Raw genomic sequence first — 18630 nt, forward strand, 5'->3', positions numbered from 1 at the left:
GTCGGTGATGATGCGGTTGGGGACCCCGAACCGGCTCACAAGACCCTTGATGAACTTGACCGCCGATCCGGCCGGGATAGTGCGGACGGCTTCCACCTCCGCCCACTTGGTGAACTTGTCGACGGCAACGTAGAGGTAGTGGTAGCCCCCAGGCACTCGAGGGAACGGGCCTAGGATATCCAGCCCCCAGACCGCGAATGTCCACTAGAGCGGGATGGCCTGGAGGCCCTGAGTTGGCTGATGGATCTGCTTGGCATGGAATTGGCAGGCCTCGCAGGACTTCACCAGCTCGGTCGCGTCGTTGAGTGCCGTAGGCCAGTAGAACCCGCTGCGGAACGCCTTACCGACCAGGGTTCGTGACGACGAGTGGTGCCCGCAGTCTCTGCCGTGTATGTCAGCTAGCAAATCGTTCCCCTGTTCCATGGAAATGCATCGCAAGGAAACATTATTTGGCCGCGTCCTGTATAGCTCACCGTCCTGGATGCAGTATGCCGTAGCCTGTCGGGCCACGCGCTCCGCGTCATCCTCTTTCTCCGGTAGCGTCCCTTGCGTCAGGTAGTCCTTGAACTCCTTGGTCTAGCACCCTTCCTGAGGCTCGAGCGCCTGGAGCAGGCGCGCTCCTGAGGCCGGGCCACAGGCCGGGGCTCCCGAGGTAGGTGGCTGGGGGAGTTCCTCCCGAGGCGGTGCCGGCCCCAAAGGCGGAGGTGCTGCCGAAGGCTTGAAGAGCCGTTCCTCGAAGACGCCAGGCTCTTGGGGTTGGTGCTTGGATGCCCTTTTGGCGATGTCGTCGGCCTCCTTGTTGGTGCCACGGGGCACGTGCTGCAACTCTAGGCCCAAGAACTGCTTTTCCATTTTGCATACCTCTGCGAGGTATGCCTCAATGTGCTCATCCCTCGGCTCATATACCTTGTTGGAGAAGTTGACGAGTGTGACGCCCCCGATTTGACCGTACACTAATCATGCACGCAAATGTGTATGATCAAGATCAGGGACTCACGGGAAGATATCACAACACAACTCTAAAACATAAATAAGTCATACAAGCATCATAATACAAGCCAGGGGCCTCGAGGGCTCGAATACAAGTGCTCGATCATAGACGAGTCAGCGGAAGCAACAATATCTTAGCACAGACATAAGTTAAACAAGTTTGCCTTAAGAAGGCTAGCACAAACTGGGATACAGATCGAACGAGGCGCAGGCCTCCTGCCTGGGATCCTCCTAACTACTCCTGGTCGTCGTCAGCGGGCTGCACGTAGTAGTAGGCACCTCCAGTGTAGTAGGAGTCATCGTCGACGGTGGCGTCTGGCTCCTGGGCTCCAGCATCTGGTTGCGACAACCAGGTAGAAAGGAAAGGGGGAAAAGAGGAAGGAAAGCAACTGTGAGTACTCATCCAAAGTACTCGCAAGCAAGGAGCTACACTACATATGCATGGGCAACTTTCATGTACAAAGTATTTTCATCCGAGCTACGGTTTATTTTATATGAGTTTTAAAAGATTTAAATTAATTTTAGCATTTATTTAATTTAATACAACATTATCCAGAACAGTGTTTACTGACGTCATCATGACGTCAGCAGTCAACAGAGGTGTTGACCGGTCAAACTGACGTGTGGGCCCAGTGGGACCCACCTGTCATACACTGTTAGGTTTATTAGGGTTTAGGTTAAACTAATTACTGTTTATTTAAACTAACAGGTTAATTAGATTAATTAAATAGGATTAATTAATTAACTTAACTTAATTAATTAATTAATTAAATTTATTTTTATTATTAATATTTTTATTCTAATTCTTTTAATTCTAGTTTTTTTACGTTCTGTGGGCGGGGCCCATATGTCATAGGCCCCAGGCGCCTAAGCGGGCGCACGGGCTTGCGGGCGTGCGGGCTAACGGGCGCAGGGGCACCTGGCGCGAGGCGAACCCGGAGGCTGCTCGGGCGAGGCCATGGACGAGGATGCCGGCGCCCACGACTCCGGCCAGGAGGGGCGGCGGAGGGCCGCGGGCGGCGCGGTGGTGGAGGTAGTGGCGGGGCTGGCCGGAGCGGCCACAGCGGGTGCGCTCGCAGACGAGGCTGGGTGAGGCCAGCACGGGCCGGCCGGAGCCGCGAACGGCAGCAGGCGCGGTCCCGCATGGGCGGGCGCGCGGTAGGACGACAGCATGGGGCACGAGGCGCGGGGGAGGAAGAGAGGAGGAACGGAGCGTGCTCACGGGGCCGGTAGAGAACGGGGCAGTGGGGCGTGAGGTGGATGATGGGGACGACGGCAGAGAGGAGAAGCAGGCCGGCGGGGGAGCGCTCCGGTGAGGCCGTCCGACGACGGCGGGGCGGTCCTCGGGCAACGGCGACGACCGGCGGCCTCCTCCTCTCGATCCCGATCCAATCGGGGGAGAGGGGGAGATATTTTCGGGGGGGGTGTCGGTGGATGAGTGGGGGGGAAGTGGGGGAGGTTATGGGGTGCGGGGTGGGCCGTGTGGGCTGGTGGCTTGGCCCAGTTGGGCCTGTGGTCAGCTGGGCCGAAGCCCAGGGGGTTTCTCTTCTTTATTTTTTTCTGGTCTTTTGGTTTTCTCTTTTGTATTTTTTCTTTTATTTATTTTCTTTTCTGTTTTATTTCAATTTAAATTATTTAGGCATTTTATAAAAATGTGTTTACTATACCATATTTACACATACAATATTTAGTGCAAACCGAACATTTTTATTTTAATGTTTGAAAACTTTTATTATTTACCAAACTTTGAATTTTAATTTTGGACCGGTTTTGTTCTAACGGTAGATTAGCAACAGTAACGGAGGTAACGTGGCACCATTAGCGTGGGATTACTGTAGCTTAGTTACCCGGGCGTTACAAAACTCCTCCACTACAAGAAATCTCGTCCCGAGATTTAGGAGGTAGAAGGAAACAATGCGGGGTATTCATCACGCAGGCGATCCTCGCGTTCCCAAGTGGCTTCATCTTCAGAATGGTGCGACCACTGGACTTTGAGGAACTTGATCGCCTTCTGACGTGTGCGGCGTTCAGCTTGGTCGAGAATGCGGACCGGATGCTCCTTATAGGAGAGGTCCTGCTGCAATTTGAGCACTTCATGATCCACTGCTCGGATTGGGTCCTTGAAGCAACGGAGGAGCTGTGACACATCGAACACATCGTGAACCCGAGAAAGGTTCGGCGGAAGCTCTAGTTGGTATGCCACTTTTCCACGCCTTTCGAGAATAGTGAATGGGCCAATATATCGAGGAGCTAGTTTGCCCTTGATTCCAAAGCGGTGAGCACCCTTCATTGGTGTGATTCGAAGAAAAGCCTTTTCTCCAGGTTGATAGACCATGTCTTTATGATGACGGTCATACTGACTCTTCTGACGTGACTGAGCAGTCTTGAGATTCTCACGAATAATGCGGACTTGTTCTTCGGTGTGTTGGATAATATCCGGACCGAAGAGTGGACGTTCCCCAGTTTCTGACCAGTTCAGAGGGGTTCGGCACTTTCGTCCATATAACACTTCGAAGGGGGCCATCTTCAGACTAGCTTGATAGCTATTATTATAAGAGAACTCAGCATACGGGAGAGATTCCTCCCATTTCTTGCCGAAGGAAATAACACAAGCTCGAAGCATGTCTTCAAGAACTTGGTTGACGCGTTCAACTTGCCCTTGCGACTGAGGATGAAACGCAGTACTGAATGACAGATGAGTTCCCATAGCTTCTTGGAAACTTGCCCAGAATCTTCAAGTGAATAAGCTGCCACGGTCTGAGCTGATAACTAATGGAATACCGTGGAGTGAAACAATCCTGGACATATAGAGTGTTGCCAGCTGACTAGCAGTGATCGTTTCTTTGACCGCCAGAAAATGTGCAACTTTAGAAAGCCGGTCAATGACGACAAGAATAGCATCATTACCTTTCTGCGATTTGGGAAATCCAGTGACGAAGTCCATCTCAACATGGTCCCATTTCCATTCAGGAATAGAGATAGGTTGCAGAGTTCCAGCAGGCCTTTGATGTTCTGCTTTGATACGACGGCAAACGTCACACTCAGCAACATAACGAGCAATGTCTTGCTTCATATTAGACCACCAGAATCTCTGACGGATGTCTTGTTACATCTTTGTACTACCAGGATGGATACATAGAGGCGTATCATGAGCTTCTTTCATAACTTCCTGAGTCATATCCAGGTTTTTCTCTGCACATGGCACCACTAGGCGGCCCTTGAAGTACAAAGTGCCATCATCAGCAATAGTGAAGAATGAGGGCTTTCCTTCTGCAAGGTAGCGCTTAATCTTGTGGGCTTCAGAGTCATATCCCTGTATTCTATTGATGGAGTCCAAGAGATCTGGTTCGACGGTCAGGGTATTGAGGGAACCCTGGGAAACAACAGGAGGTTCATCTTGCGAAACTCCTTAGGAGGGGGAGCGAGTGCACCCGGAGGAACAATATGGAGGTTCAGCTTCCTGAATTCTTCAACAAGCAAGGGCTAAACTTTGTGAACCTGGAGGTGGTTGCAGTAAGACTTGCGGCTCAAGGCATCAGCCATTACATTAGCCTTGCCTGGCATATAGGAAATACCCAAGTCAAAGTCTGCAACAAGCTCCATCCATCTCTGCTGACGGAGGTTTAGGTCTGGCTGAGTAAACAGATACTTCAGACTTTGGTGGTCAGTGAAGATCTCGCAACGATTACCGAGAAGGTAATGTCGCCACTGCTTCAGCGCATGAATGACAACAGCAAGTTCGAGGTCGTGAACTGGGTAGTTCTCTTCGTGAGGGCACAATTGCCGAGAGGCATAAGCAATCACTTTGCGGTCTTGCATTAGGACACAGCCTAATCCTTGACGGGAAGCGTCGCAGTAAATGACGAAGTCCTTCTTAGTATCAGGTGGAGCTAGAACTGGGGCAGAAGTCAACTTGTCTTTGAGTGCCTGGAAACTTTCCTGACATTTGTCTGTCCATTGGAACTTGACGCCCTTATGCAACAGGTTAGTCAAAGGCCTGGCGATCTTGGAGAAGTTCTCGACGAATCGACGGCAATAGCTGGCGAGACCGAGAAAACTTCTGACTTACTTAACGTTCTTGGGAGGAGTCCAATCAAGGATAGCCTGGACTCGTTCAGGGTTGACGGCAATACCACCCTTAGAGATGACATGCCCAAGATAGGTTACTTCGGGTAGCCAGAATTCACATTTGGAGAACTTGGCATATAGTTGATGCTCTCGTAGCTTTTCCAGCATAAGCCGAAGATGTTCAGCATGTTCCTCTTCATTCTTGGAAAATACTAGGATATTATCCAGATAAACCATGACGAACTTGTCGAGGTAATCCATGAATATATAATTCATCAGACGAGAGAAGGTGGCTGGAGCATTGGTTAAACCGAAAGACATGACGGTGTACTCGTATGAACCATATCGAGTCACGAAGGTGGTCTTTGGGATATCCTCTTCGCAAACACGGATCTGGTGGTAACCCAACCTCAAGTCGAGCTTAGAGAACACTGATGAACCCGCCAGTTGATCATATAGATCATTGATCCGAGGAAGAGGGTATTTATTCTGAATGGTAGCTTGGTTTATAGGACGGTAGTCTTGAACTAATCGGTTTGTCCCATCCTTCTTCTTGACAAAGAGAGAAGGTGCTCCCCAAGGAGAGCAACTTGGGCGAATGAATCCTTTGCGAAGAGATTTGTCGATTTCCTCCTTAAGCTCAAGGAGTTCATGCGGCGGCATCTTGTAGGGTCGCTTGGCTATAGAAGTGGTGCCTGGTTTCAAGTCGATGATGAATTCGACAGCTCTAGCAGGGGGAATCCCTGGAAGTTCTTCAGGAAAGACGTCGAGGAATTCACGCACGACGGGAATGTTTTCAATGCCCTCGAGTGGTGCAGCGTTCAATGCATTCAATGCATAGAGCCTTGCCTCGGCATTTTGCACCAGAAGAGCTTGGTAAGTAACTATTTCATCTGAAGGGTGTCGCAGATGGACGGTCTTAGTGGTGCAAACGATTGAAGCAGTATGCGCTTTTAACCAATTCATCCCCAGAATGAGATCAATGCTACAGGACTTCAGTACGATGGGAGAGACAAGAAATTCCAGTCCTTCAATTTCAACAGGAACGTCGTGACTAACCATAGAGGTTTGACATTGGCCCGCAGGGGTGTGTACCACTAGTGGAGTGTTCATCTCTTCGTATTTAATGCCATGCAGGAATGCAAATTCTGCTGATATGAATGAATGGGATGCTCCTGTATCAAATAAAACGGACGTTGGTACTGAATTTACGAGGAGTGTACCCATCACAGTAGCAGGTTGGTCTTGAGCTTCATTGAGGTCAACGTGGTTGGCGTGAACACGACCATAAGAGTTGGCCTTGTTGCTGCGGGGCTGGTTGCTTCCATGGCCAGTTGCTGGAAGGGCCAGTTGATTCTGGTTCTGGTTGCATTCTCTAGCACGGTGTCCTGGTTGACCACACCTGAAGCACAAACCATTATTGGGAGTGGGAACAGGAGCTTGGGGTGGTGGAGCTGGAAGTCTTGACTGCCTAGATGGTGGTGGAGGCAGACGAGGTGCAGCATAGGTCTGCCTTGGGGCAGATGCATTTGGACGGTACATGCTGTTCGGGATCCATATCTTACGCTTCTGTGAGGGCGGGCCCAAAGATGAGCCCGTGTCACGGTTGCGCCTGTGAGAGCTCTAGTATTCCTGTAGAACAGTTTCGACATTGATGGCCTTGTTCACCAAGGTGGCAAAATCAGCAAAGTCTTGCACTAGAAGTGCGAGCTTGATGTCAGCTTGAAGGCCATCAAAGAACTTCTCCTGTCTGCGTGCATCAGTTGCAATGTCCTCTTCAGCAGAGCGAGACAAGTCCAGAAACTCCCGCTGATAAGCTTCAATAGTTTTGTTGCCTTGGGTGAGGTTGCGGAACTCACGCTTCTTCCGATCCATGACTCCCTGAGGAATGAAGCGGGCACCGAAAGTTCCTTGGAAGTCTGGCCAGGTGATGATTGTTCCAGCTGGCAGAGTACGCCTGTGGCTGTCCCACCATTGAGCTACGGGTCCCTTCAGGAAGAAGGAAGCAAAGGTGACATAGCTGGCAGGGGCTACATCGGCTGACTCCTTCTCATAGGTGATGTCATGGAGCCAGTCATCAGCATTCAGAGGCTGAGTTGAGCTGCGGTACACAGTTGGGTTGAGGCGCATGAAATCCTGCAGAGTTACTGGGGTTGGTTGCTGGTCCATATTGGGGCGAGGAAACTGAGCCATCATATTTTCCATGAATTGGCGGTTCAGTTCGAACTGTTGGATCATACCAGCCATGTACTCAGGTGGTGGTGGGGCACTGCCACCACTACCACGACCACCTGGTCTAACCATCCTGCTAATATATAACAGGGGTAGTTCAGCATTGAGAAATTTGCAAAGACAAGAATCATTCATGATGAAACAAGCATAATGAAAGGAGCACGATAGCTACTACATAGTAGTCGGCATAACTTACAAAAGGGGTCATGCATAGAGTTCAGTACATAGACTAATACAACATAGGCGGCACACAGGCTCGCGACGAATGCAGCTAACACTAACAAGCAAGCCTGCGTCAGTCCCAAGAGGTACTGTGGAGGTAGGTGTAGCCAGAAAGCTGGTAGTGTCGCATCGGGAACTCCACGTCAGCAACCTGGGGTCCGCGAATACTCTGGTGCAGAACCTGACGCTCAGGTGGTAGAAGAGGTCCAAATGCGGGAGAGTGGCCTCCCACATCTGGCCAGCCGACACCCTGGGGCATCACAGTCCTGGCTGGGTAGATCGCAGAACGGGGCAGCTCCCTAGATCGGACAAAGGGGTGCAACAGCGTCAGAGCACAGTAAAGGTGCTGACGGGTGGTGTACAACTCGTGGCGAAGAGTTCGGTTAGCTCGATCCAGCCCATCAGCATGCAGAACCACGTTCTGATGGTAGAAGGGCTCTCGGGTGACAGTGGAGTAGGCAGCAGTATAGTATCCCTCCGCACCAACATCAGATGCGATAACAATGTGCCTGAAAGGGGAGGTGTCCAACTCCCGATACTCTCCACGAAGACGTGTCAGAGCAGCATAAGCAGCATCGTGGACAGCCATATCACTCCAACACCATGAGCGGTGTGCAGCACAGTAGTGGAGTCATACTCCCGCGAGTAGAGGTGGACGATGGCACGGTACTGTTCCTGGTTGAAGTCCTGGTACTCCTCGTAGACGGTGTACTCAGGGTGCCAGCGATAACCCAGATAGGTCATCATCTCAGCTAGCACAGCAGGTGATCCCGAGGCACCAATGGCCGTCGTGTGGCGCACGACCTGCCTCGTGGGTTCCATCTGAAAGCAAAGATGTTTCAAAGGAGTCAAATGATAGTGTGTGAATTGTTCAAAATACTATTCTAAGAAATAACTATGGCTTATCCAACTTTGGGGTGAATGCGGTCACGGGATCCTAGTGTTAGAGTTAGTAAATTCGTTTAACCCGAGTAGAAGAGAGTTCAGAGTCCCAGAGTAAAGGTCGAGGAGTAAAAGATCCTAGTACCACCCAATGGCGACGTGGGCCCGTAAGACACACAGCCATGTTAGTAAAAGTTTTGTAATGTCTAGACCCGACTTCGGCCAAGGAGTGTGGAAAGGGGGATTCCTACAGGCAGCCGGCTCTGATACCAACTTGTGACGCCCCCGATTTGACCGTACACTAATCGTGCACGCAAATGTGTATGATCAAGATCAGGGACTCACGGGAAGATATCACAACACAACTCTAAAACATAAATAAGTCATACAAGCATCATAATACAAGCCAGGGGCCTCGAGGGCTCGAATACAAGTGCTCGATCATAGACGAGTCAGCGGAAGCAACAATATCTTAGCACAGACATAAGTTAAACAAGTTTGCCTTAAGAAGGCTAGCACAAACTGGGATACAGATCGAACGAGGCGCAGGCCTCCTGCCTGGGATCCTCCTAACTACTCCTGGTCGTCGTCAGCGGGCTGCACGTAGTAGTAGGCACCTCCAGTGTAGTAGGAGTCGTCGTCGACGGTGGCGTCTGGCTCCTGGGCTCCAGCATCTGGTTGCGACAACTAGGTAGAAAGGAAAGGGGGAAAAGAGGAAGGAAAGCAACCGTGAGTACTCATCCAAAGTACTCGCAAGCAAGAAGCTACACTACATATGCATGGGCATATGTGTAAAGGGGCATATTAGTGGACTGAACTGCAGAATGCCAGAATAAGAGGGGGATAGCTAGTCCTGTCGAAGACTACGCTTCTGGCCATCTCCATCTTGCAGCATGTAGAAGAGAGTAGATTGAAGTCCTCCAAGTAGCATCGCATAGCATAATCCTACCCGGCGATCCCCTCCTCGTCGCCCTGTTAGAGAGCGATCACCGGGTTGTATCTGGCACTTGGAAGGGTGTATTTTATTAAGTATCCGGTTCTAGTTGTCATAAGGTCAAGGTACAACTCCGGGTCGTCCTTTTACCGAGGGACACGGCTATTCGAATAGATAAACTTCCCTGCATGGGTGCACCACATAACCCAACACGCTCGATCCCATTTGGCCGGACACACTTTTCTGGGTCATGCCCGGCCGCGGAAGATCAACACGTCGCAACCCCACCTAGGCACAACAGAGAGGTCAGCACGCCGGTCTAAATCCTATGCGCGCAGGGGTCTGGGCCCATCGCCCATTGCACACCTGCACGTTGCGAACGCGGCCGGAAGCAGACCTAGCCTAGTGGCGTTCCAATCCAATCCGGCGCGCGCCGCTCTGTCGCTGACGTCACGAAGGCTTCGGCTGATACCACGACGTCGAGTGCCCATAACTGTTCCCGCATAGCTGGTTAGTGCGTATAGACCAAATGGCCAGACTCAGATCAAATACCAAGAACTCGTTAAGCGTGTTATGTTGAAGTAACCGCGGACGCCGTCCAGGGCCAGGCCCACCTCTCGCCTAGGTGGTCTTAACCTACCCTGTCGCTCCGCCACAAAGATCCACTTGCGGGTACTCCTACGAGCCGACCCGACTTTAGTCACCACAGGTGTCATGTATAGATTATATAAGTATATACCCGTGATCACCGCCCAAGTGATCACGGCCCGATAGTATAGCACAGCAGATGAACAAGAATGTAGGGCCACTGATGGAAAACTAGCATCCTATACTAAGCATGTAGGATTGCAGGTAAAGGTAACAACAGTAGTAGCAAGGACAGGCTATGCATCAGATAGGATTAACGGAAAGCAGTAACATGCTACACTACTCTAATGCAAGAAGTATAGAGAAGAATAGGCGATATCTGGTGATCAAGGGGGGGGGGGGCTTGCCTGGTTGCTCTAGCAAGTAGGAGGGGTCGTCAACTCCGTAGTCGAACTGGGCAGCAGCAGCGTCGGCCTCGTAGTCTACCGGAGAGAAGAGGGGGAAGAAACAGTAAATACAATGCAAACATAAGCACGACGATGCGTGACATGACAATGAGCGGTGCTAGGTGTGCCCTAACGCGGCAGTAGGTGGTACCGGCGAAGGGGGGGAACATCCGGGAAAGTAATCCCGATGTTTCGCATTTTCGGACAGATGAAACGGAGGGGGAAAGTTGCGAGTTCGATATGTTAGGGATGTGTGGTGGACGAACGGGCTGCGTATCTGGATTCGTCTCGTCGTTCTGAGCAACTTTCATGTACAAAGTATTTTCATCCGAGCTACGGTTTATTTTCTATGAATTTTAAAAGATTTGAATTAATTTTAGCATTTATTTAATTTAATACAACATTATCCAGAACAGTGTTTACTGACGTCATCATGACGTCAGCATGACGTCAGCAGTCAACAGAGGTGTTGACCGGTCAAACTGACGTGTGGGCCCAGTGGGACCCACCTGTCATACACTATTAGGTTAATTAGGGTTTAGGTTAAACTAATTACTGTTTATTTAAACTAACAGGTTAATTAGATTAATTAAATAGGATTAATTAATTAACTTAATTAATTAATTAAATTTATTTTTATTATTAATATTTTTATTCTAATTCTTTTAATTCTAGTTTTTTTACGTTCTGTGGGCGGGGCCCATATGTCATAGGCCTCAGGGGCCTAAGCGGGCGCACGGGCTTGCGGGCACAGGGGCGCCTGGCGTGAGGCGAACCCGGAGGCTGCTCGGGCGAGGCCATGGACGAGGCCGCCGGTGCCCACGACGCCGGCCAGGAGGGGCGGCGGAGGGCCGCGGGCGGCGCGGTGGTGGAGGTAGTGGCGGGGCTGGCCGGAGTGGCCACAGCGGGCGCGCTCGCAGACGAGGCGGGGTGAGGCCAGCATGGGCCGGCCGGAGCCGCGAGCGGCAGCAGGCGCGGCCCCGCATGGGCGGGCGCGCGGTAGGATGACAGCAGGGGGCACGAGGCGCGGGGGAGGAAGAGAGGAGCATCAGCGCGTGCTCACGGGGCCGGTAGGGAATGGGGCAGTGGGGCGTGAGGTGGATGACGGGGACGACGGCGGAGAGGAGAAGCAGGCCGGCGGGGGAGCGCTCCGGTGAGGCCGTCCGACGACGGCGGGGCGGTCCTCGGGCGACGGCGACGACCGGCGGCCTCCTCCTCTCGATCCCAATCCAATCGGGGGAGAGGGGGGAGATATTTTCGGGGGTGGAGTGTCGGTGGGTGAGTGGGGGGAAGTGGGAGAGGTTATGGGGTGCGGGGTGGGCCGTGTGGGCTGGTGGCTTGGCCCAGTTGGGCCTGTGGTCAGCTGGGCCGAAGCCCGGGGGGTTTCTCTTCTTTCTTTCTTTTCTGGTCTTTTGGTTTTCTCTTTTGTATTTTTTTTCTTTTATTTATTTTCTTTTATATTTTATTTCAATTTAAATTATTTAGGCATTTTATAAAAATGTGTTTACTACACCATATTTACACATGCAATATTTTGTGCAAACCGAACATTTTTATTTTAATGTTTGAAAACTTATATTATTTACCAAACTTTGAATTTGAATTTTGGACCAGTTTTGTTCTAACGGTAGATTAGCAACAATAACGGAGGTAACGTGGCACCATTAGCGTGGGATTACTGTAGCTTAGTTACCCGGGCGTTACAACGAGGAGCTACGAGTCACCCCTGATGGTGAGACGCTTCACCCCTAGGGCCACCGCAGCCTTAAGGCCAGCGATGAGGCCTTCGTACTCCGTGATGTTGTTAGAGACCTTCTCGCCCTGCTGGAAGCAGAGCTGCATGGAGTAGTAGAGCTTGTCTTGAGTGGGCGAGATGAGCACTGCTCCAGCCCCCGCGCCCTGGCGTGCGAACGCGCCATCGAAATACATGACCCAGCCATCTGGTGCTTCACTTCCTGGAGAGAGGGATCGGTCCTTGCCTGCTTCAAGCCCCGGGACGTCAGTCCATTCTGCCACGAAGTCAGCGAGTGTGGCTCCCTTGATGGCCCTGGTTGTGCTGAACTCCAGCTGGAATGCTTGCAGCTCGATATTCCATTCAGCGACTCTTCCAGCAGCGTTGGGGCTCCGGAGCACCCTCTCCAGCGGGTAGGCCGAGACAACCTTGATTTGGTGACCTTGGAAGTAGTGATGCAGTTTATGCGAGGCCACCAAGAGCATGAGCAAGAGCTTCTGGGGCATGGGGTACCGTGCCCTCGCATCCCGCAGTACCAATGCTGACGAAGTACATTGGGTGCTCGACGAGGGCGGGAGCGTCGATGGAGCCCGAGGCCTCAAGAGGTTGGGACACCTCCAGAGGTGAGGGGTCCTCATGAGCTCGGTCACCTATCAGGGCCTCCACAGGCCCTGCAGCGCCGTTTTGCAGGGCTTGGTCATCTGCTGGCGTTGTCGTGGCTCTGGTGGGGCTATCTTGGATCTGTGCTGTCTTGTCCGTAGGTGCGGTGTTACGCCACGTGCCCTTGACCTGGCGCTCTTCCCGGACAGCCACCAACACCGCGCTTGCTGAGTAGGGCGTGGCGGCCAGGTAAAGCACCAGGGGCTCAAGGGGGCTAGGTGCTAGCATCACTGACGGGCTAGTTAAATATATCTTGAGGTCTTGGAATGCCTGGTCGGCCTCTGGAGTCCACTCGAACGGGCCCTTCTTCTTCATCAGCTTGAAGAACGGCAAGGCGCGCTCCCCCAACTTGGAGATGAAGCGTCCCAACGAGCTCACGCGGCCCACGAGCTTCTAGATTTCCTTCAGGGTCTATGGTGGGCTCATGCCTTCTATTGCTTTGACTTTCTCCGGGTTGTCCTCGATCCCTCGGTGCGACACAAGGAAACCCAGCAACTTGCCGGAAGGGACACCGAACACGCACTTCTCTAGGTTGAGCCGCAGGTCCACCTGGCGCAGGCTGGCGAAAGTCTCCTCGAGGTCTTGAATAAGAGTCCTCGCCTCCCGAGATTTTACCACGATGTCATCGACGTAGGCTTCTGTGTTCCTTCCCAGCTGCTGGCCCAGTGCGATGTGCATCAACCGCTGGAAGGTCGCCCCCGCGTTGCGCAATCCAAACGGCATGCAGGTGTAGCAGTACACCCCACACGTGGTCAGGAAGGTCGTCTTCTCTACGTCCTCCACTGCCATCTTGATCTGGTGGTAGCCTGAGAACGCGTCCAGGAAGCACAGCAGGTCGCACTCGGCGGTGGAGTCAACAATCTGGTCGATGCGCGGAAGCGGGAATAGGTCTTGGGGACATGCCTTGTTGAGGTTGGTGAAGTCGACACACATGCGCTCCTTCCCGCTTTTCTTCGGCACGACGATGGGGTTCACCAGCCGCTTCGGGTACCGAACCTCGCGAATGACACCTGCTACCTCTAGTTTGCGGGTCTCCTGGACGATGAAGGACTGCTTCTCCGCAGACTGTCGCCGCGCCTTCTGCTTCACTGGGCGCACATTGGGGCACACCCTTAAGTGATGCTCGATTACCCCTATCGGGACCCCTACTAGCTGCTTGGACTCCCAGGCGAACACATCCTTGTTCGCGCGTAGGAACTTCACCAATGCCTCCTCTTGATCTGGGTCGAGGTTGGCTCCTATGGTGAAGGTGGCTCCTGAGGGCTCACCTTCCTCGACCAGTACTTGCTTGGTTTCGGCCCGGTCTTGAGTGAACAGCTGCTTCTTCTTCGCCGGTGCGGCCCCCTTAGCTTTGGGGGTGTCCTCGTCGGCCGGGCAGGCCGCCGCGACGGCTTTGAGGGCAAGCTTGAGCGCCGCCAGAGCCTCCTTGGTGTCTCCAGCTATGGTGAGGACGCCCTTGCTCCCCGACATCTTCATGAGGTTGCGGGCCGGATGAGTCGCCGCCATAAATTGAGCCAAAGCTGGGTACTCGAGGATGGCGTTGTACGGGAGGCCAATGCAGGCGATTTCGAAGTCGATCAGCTCGGTGCGGTAGTTGTCCCGAGTGCCGAGGGTCACAGGAAGGCAGATCTGCCCTAGGTGGCTGGTGGAGCCGCCGCCGACTCTGGAGAATGGCTTGGTGGGACGAAGCCATTCATGCGGCACATGAAGCAAGACGAAAGCTTTCACGAAGAGCACATTAAGGCCGGCCCCGCCGTCGACGAGGGTCTTGGTGATGGCTACGTTGCAGATGGTGGGCATGCAAAGCATTGGGAGCACGCCCGAGCTGGTGGTGGTGACGGGGTGATCCCCCGAGTGGAAGGTGAGGTCGGCCTTGGGCGCCACCCAACCCGGGGGAGCTCCTTGCTGCATGGAAGTGGCGCCTATCTGGCGGAAGAACTACTTGGTGTGATGGTCCAAGGGCGGCGCTTGCGAGCCGTCGAGGAGGGCTGCGACGGCGATGGGTGCCGGGGTCGCGAAGCGCGCGACGAAGAGGCCGCGCAGCTCCTCCCAAGATGCCACTTAGGATCCCGTGAGGGTGAACAACCAGGCACGCGGTGCGCCAGCGAGGGCCGTGGGAAACCAGTTGGCCATGACCTTGTTGTCGCCTCCAGCCTCCAGGACGGCCTCTTCGTATGCCAGTAAGAAGGCCGTTGGGTCCGCTGCGCCGTCGTAACGCGGCGGCATCTCCGGCTCGAACTTGGGCGGCCACTGCAACTGCCGCAAGGCGGGGGTGAAAGCTCTCAGCCCCCTGGCGCGGGCGCGGGCTTCCGTCGCTCCGATCTGAAGATCAGCGCCGGCCATGGGGACAAAGCGTGGAGGCAGCGGGGCATGGATCGATGGAAGGAAAGCTTCAGCGCACCCCTACCTAGCGCACCAAATGTCGGATTTTGGGTTCCGGCAAAACCCTTGAGGTTCGAACTCTGGGGTGCGCACGAAGATCTCTCTCCCTAGCTCAAGCTCTTACCGTGATCTCAAAGCTCAGCTCGTCGAACCCAAAGAATCAAGGGACACAAAGGTTTATACTGGTTCGGGCCACCGATGTGGTGTAATACCCTACTCCAGTGTGGTGTGGTGGATTGCCTTGTAGGCTGAGGATGAACAAGTACAAAGGAAGAACAGCGTCCTGAGGAGAGGTGTTCTTGAGCTCGGTGAGCTTGTGATGAGGCCTTGGTGGAATGGACCCAATCCAAGATCCGATCCCTCCTATGGTGGTGGCTAGTCCTATTTATAGAGGCCCGGGTCCTCTTCCCAAATATTTAGGCGGGGAGGGATCCCACAACGGCCAATTTTAAGGGGGACAGCTAGTACAAGCTATCCTGACAAAAGGTGGTATTCGCCTGCTAAAGGCTCTGGTGGTGACGCCGTCGTGGGCTCTGTGGTGACCTCCGTCCTGCCGTCCTGCTGGTCTTGGTCGTGTTGCACCGATATGGAAACCTTTGCATGATGCCTCGGGACTCCTTGCATGCGCTTGCCCCTTTAGCACCAAAGAGGAAACGAGTACTCTGTGCCCGCTGGCGCTCGCCTGACCTTGGTCGTCATGGCTCACGTCACAGGAACCTCATGAGGTGCCCCCGGCCTTGATCTCTCCGCTCCTCGCGAGACAGCCTAGTGAGGCCGCCCCTGAGGAGGTCTTGCATCATCCGCCCCACGAGGCTTGGCCCCTCGCGAGGGTCTTGAGTGTTTGCTGGTGAAGATGGGCCGTACAGGGCCGCTAGTGGAGCCACGTCGTGGGCCGCAGACAGGCAAGTCTGGGGACCCCCATTCCCAGGACGCCGACAGGACCTGCTTCCCCTCCTCTGACAGACGGCCACCACAACACAGTCAACAATTTGACCATGGGTTCGTCCATGGCTCCACCCTCCTCCACGACATCGGCTCCCCCGGTAAAAAGAACATCGTCGCAAAATCAGGAGGACACAACACTGGCAACTGGAACTGGTACTCCTCTTCCCTTATTCATGCAAATCTTACGTGTCTGCTTGCACGGTATTCATCCCACAGAAGACACTACTTGACCGCTTCTTTCTACACCTTATTCCAGATACTAGATGTTCCTAGTAACTCGCAATGCATAAGGTTTCTCCTCATATACTATTTCACCTTAGCTAGAGATTCGTCGCCCCTTGGATTTCAATTCCTAGCCAGTTTATTCCCAACTAAAGGAAGCATTCCCTGGTGTAACATGACCTAGTCCGCTTGTTGCACCGGGGAAGCAGCGCCTAGGTGTTTATCTTTGGGGTGTGTGGGGCCTAGGAGCTGTTGGCGCCCGATCTGGAGGTCAGTCGGGCTTAAAGGGATGGTCGGGGGGCGCTGCCAAGCACGGCGGCGTGGCCGAGGGGAGGGCTCGGCGGCGGAGGCAGGGGTCTGGGCCGGTGATCGCTGGCGGTTCTAGAAAGATCGTCATTAGTGACTGGCGGGAGGTAGACAAAGGCCATCTGCCCATTCCTTGTAGATCGGACGGTTCATAAAAAAATCGACTGACCTATTTATTTCCAGTCGACTGTTATTTTGATAGGACCACATGTGGTGGTGTGCTGGAGGTGTACCTGCATTTCCCAGCCATCTCTGTGCTCATATATTACAAAATCATATGGAGTAGAATCTAATTTCGTTTCCCATGCAATGTTGTAGAGCTATCATATCTCTCCTGCCATTTATTTTCCAGCCACCTAATATCTGCTACTTTTACAGTGCACTAGTTCTGCACACACTTCACCCATACTCTTAACTATTTTTTTATGCATTGGCATTTCAGACTCTACCAAACTGTAGATAGAAAACAAAAGAAAAGAGAGAAGTCGATCCAGCTTTGCTCCCGGGTAGGCAAGACACGTTTTGGTACTTTAAAGGGTGCAGTGTCAGCAGCTGGAGACGTTAAAATTAGGTCTAGAGTTGATGTCTCGCTCGCCATGAACCACCATCCCAGGTGCTTGCTTTAACTACGCGGTGTCATATGTGGTTGCATGTTGCATATGGTGTCTAGCTTGTATTTGAAAGACGAAAGTCGGTCTTTATTAAGATAATGAAAGATATTTTTTTACATGAACCACCATCTCGAGAGCACCATAAGCCAAATAGCTAGTCAGGGCACTGGCCGAGCCAGTGACAAGCTCAACACAGACATGCATCACCTGCAAGCCAACTAAAAAGCCACGGTAGTGGCGAAGTAGCCTGCCTCCCACCAGGCTCTCAGGTCCTCGATGATCATGCTCACCACTTTAGCTGGGTGTCTAGCTTGTATTCCTTCCAATTTGTTCAAATTGCATCTGTTTAGCTTACACATTATACCTTTGAATATGACATGCCTTCCTGTTTCGGTACATACTACTACATTTGTCTATTAACCATGTTCTTACATCAAACTAATATTCTTGTGTATCCCTCATCAATCACTTATGATGAGACAGTCAGGCTCGTGGATTACTGTGAGAAAAGCTCCTCCTTTAAAGAATGCAGTGTCAGCCTCCCCACATGATTCTCAAGAAACAATAAAGGCTAGATGAACATAGTCAACGCAACTATGTAGTTGATGGCCGCATTTTTGCCCCACACCACCATTGCAGGTGCTTGCTCTAACTTGGCAGCGTGATATGTGGTTACATGTTGCATATGGTGTCTAGATTGTAATTCTTCCAATCTGGTTAAATTGCATGTGCTATTCTGCTTAGTTTATACATTATACTTGTTAATGTGACATGCCTTTCTATTCTTGGTACATAGTACATTAGTCTATTAAGCATGTCCTTACATAAAACTACTGTTTTTTGTATCTTGCATCAATCAATTATGATGAGACATCTTTTGTATATGCAGTGTGATATTGGTTGCATCTTTCATACTATGATTTATAGCATGCACTGCTTCTAATTTGTTGAAACGCCGTTTATGATGGGACGCTTTTAACTTGGTAGTCATATCGGTTGCATCTTTCATGTGGTGTGAAGCTTTCATTGCTTCTAATTTGTTGAAATGACTTCTGGTTAGTTTACACAAATAGTTGTTAATATGCCATGTCGTCCTGTTTTCTATTCCATCCTCGTATCATGTGTTTGTCTTACATCAAAGTAGTGATTGTCAATATCATGCATGAATGAGTTCTGAAAGTGAATTTTATTGCCTTTTCTTGTCTTTTTACTTGACAATGCAAAATTAATAAAGCGGAAGGAAATTAGCAACGCAGTGGATAATTGTGCTCCTTCCGACCAACTGCATAATAGTGGTGCTTTGACTTTTGTCATTTTTATACTATTCATTCTCGATTTGTTTTTTTTTGTTTCTCAATGTATATTTTGAATTTGGGCCTGAAATTTTTAGGGATCATACATTCATGTGAT

This window comes from Aegilops tauschii, chromosome 4 (genome assembly GCF_002575655.3).
Source record: "Aegilops tauschii subsp. strangulata cultivar AL8/78 chromosome 4, Aet v6.0, whole genome shotgun sequence".
Taxonomy (NCBI): Eukaryota; Viridiplantae; Streptophyta; class Magnoliopsida; order Poales; family Poaceae; genus Aegilops; species Aegilops tauschii.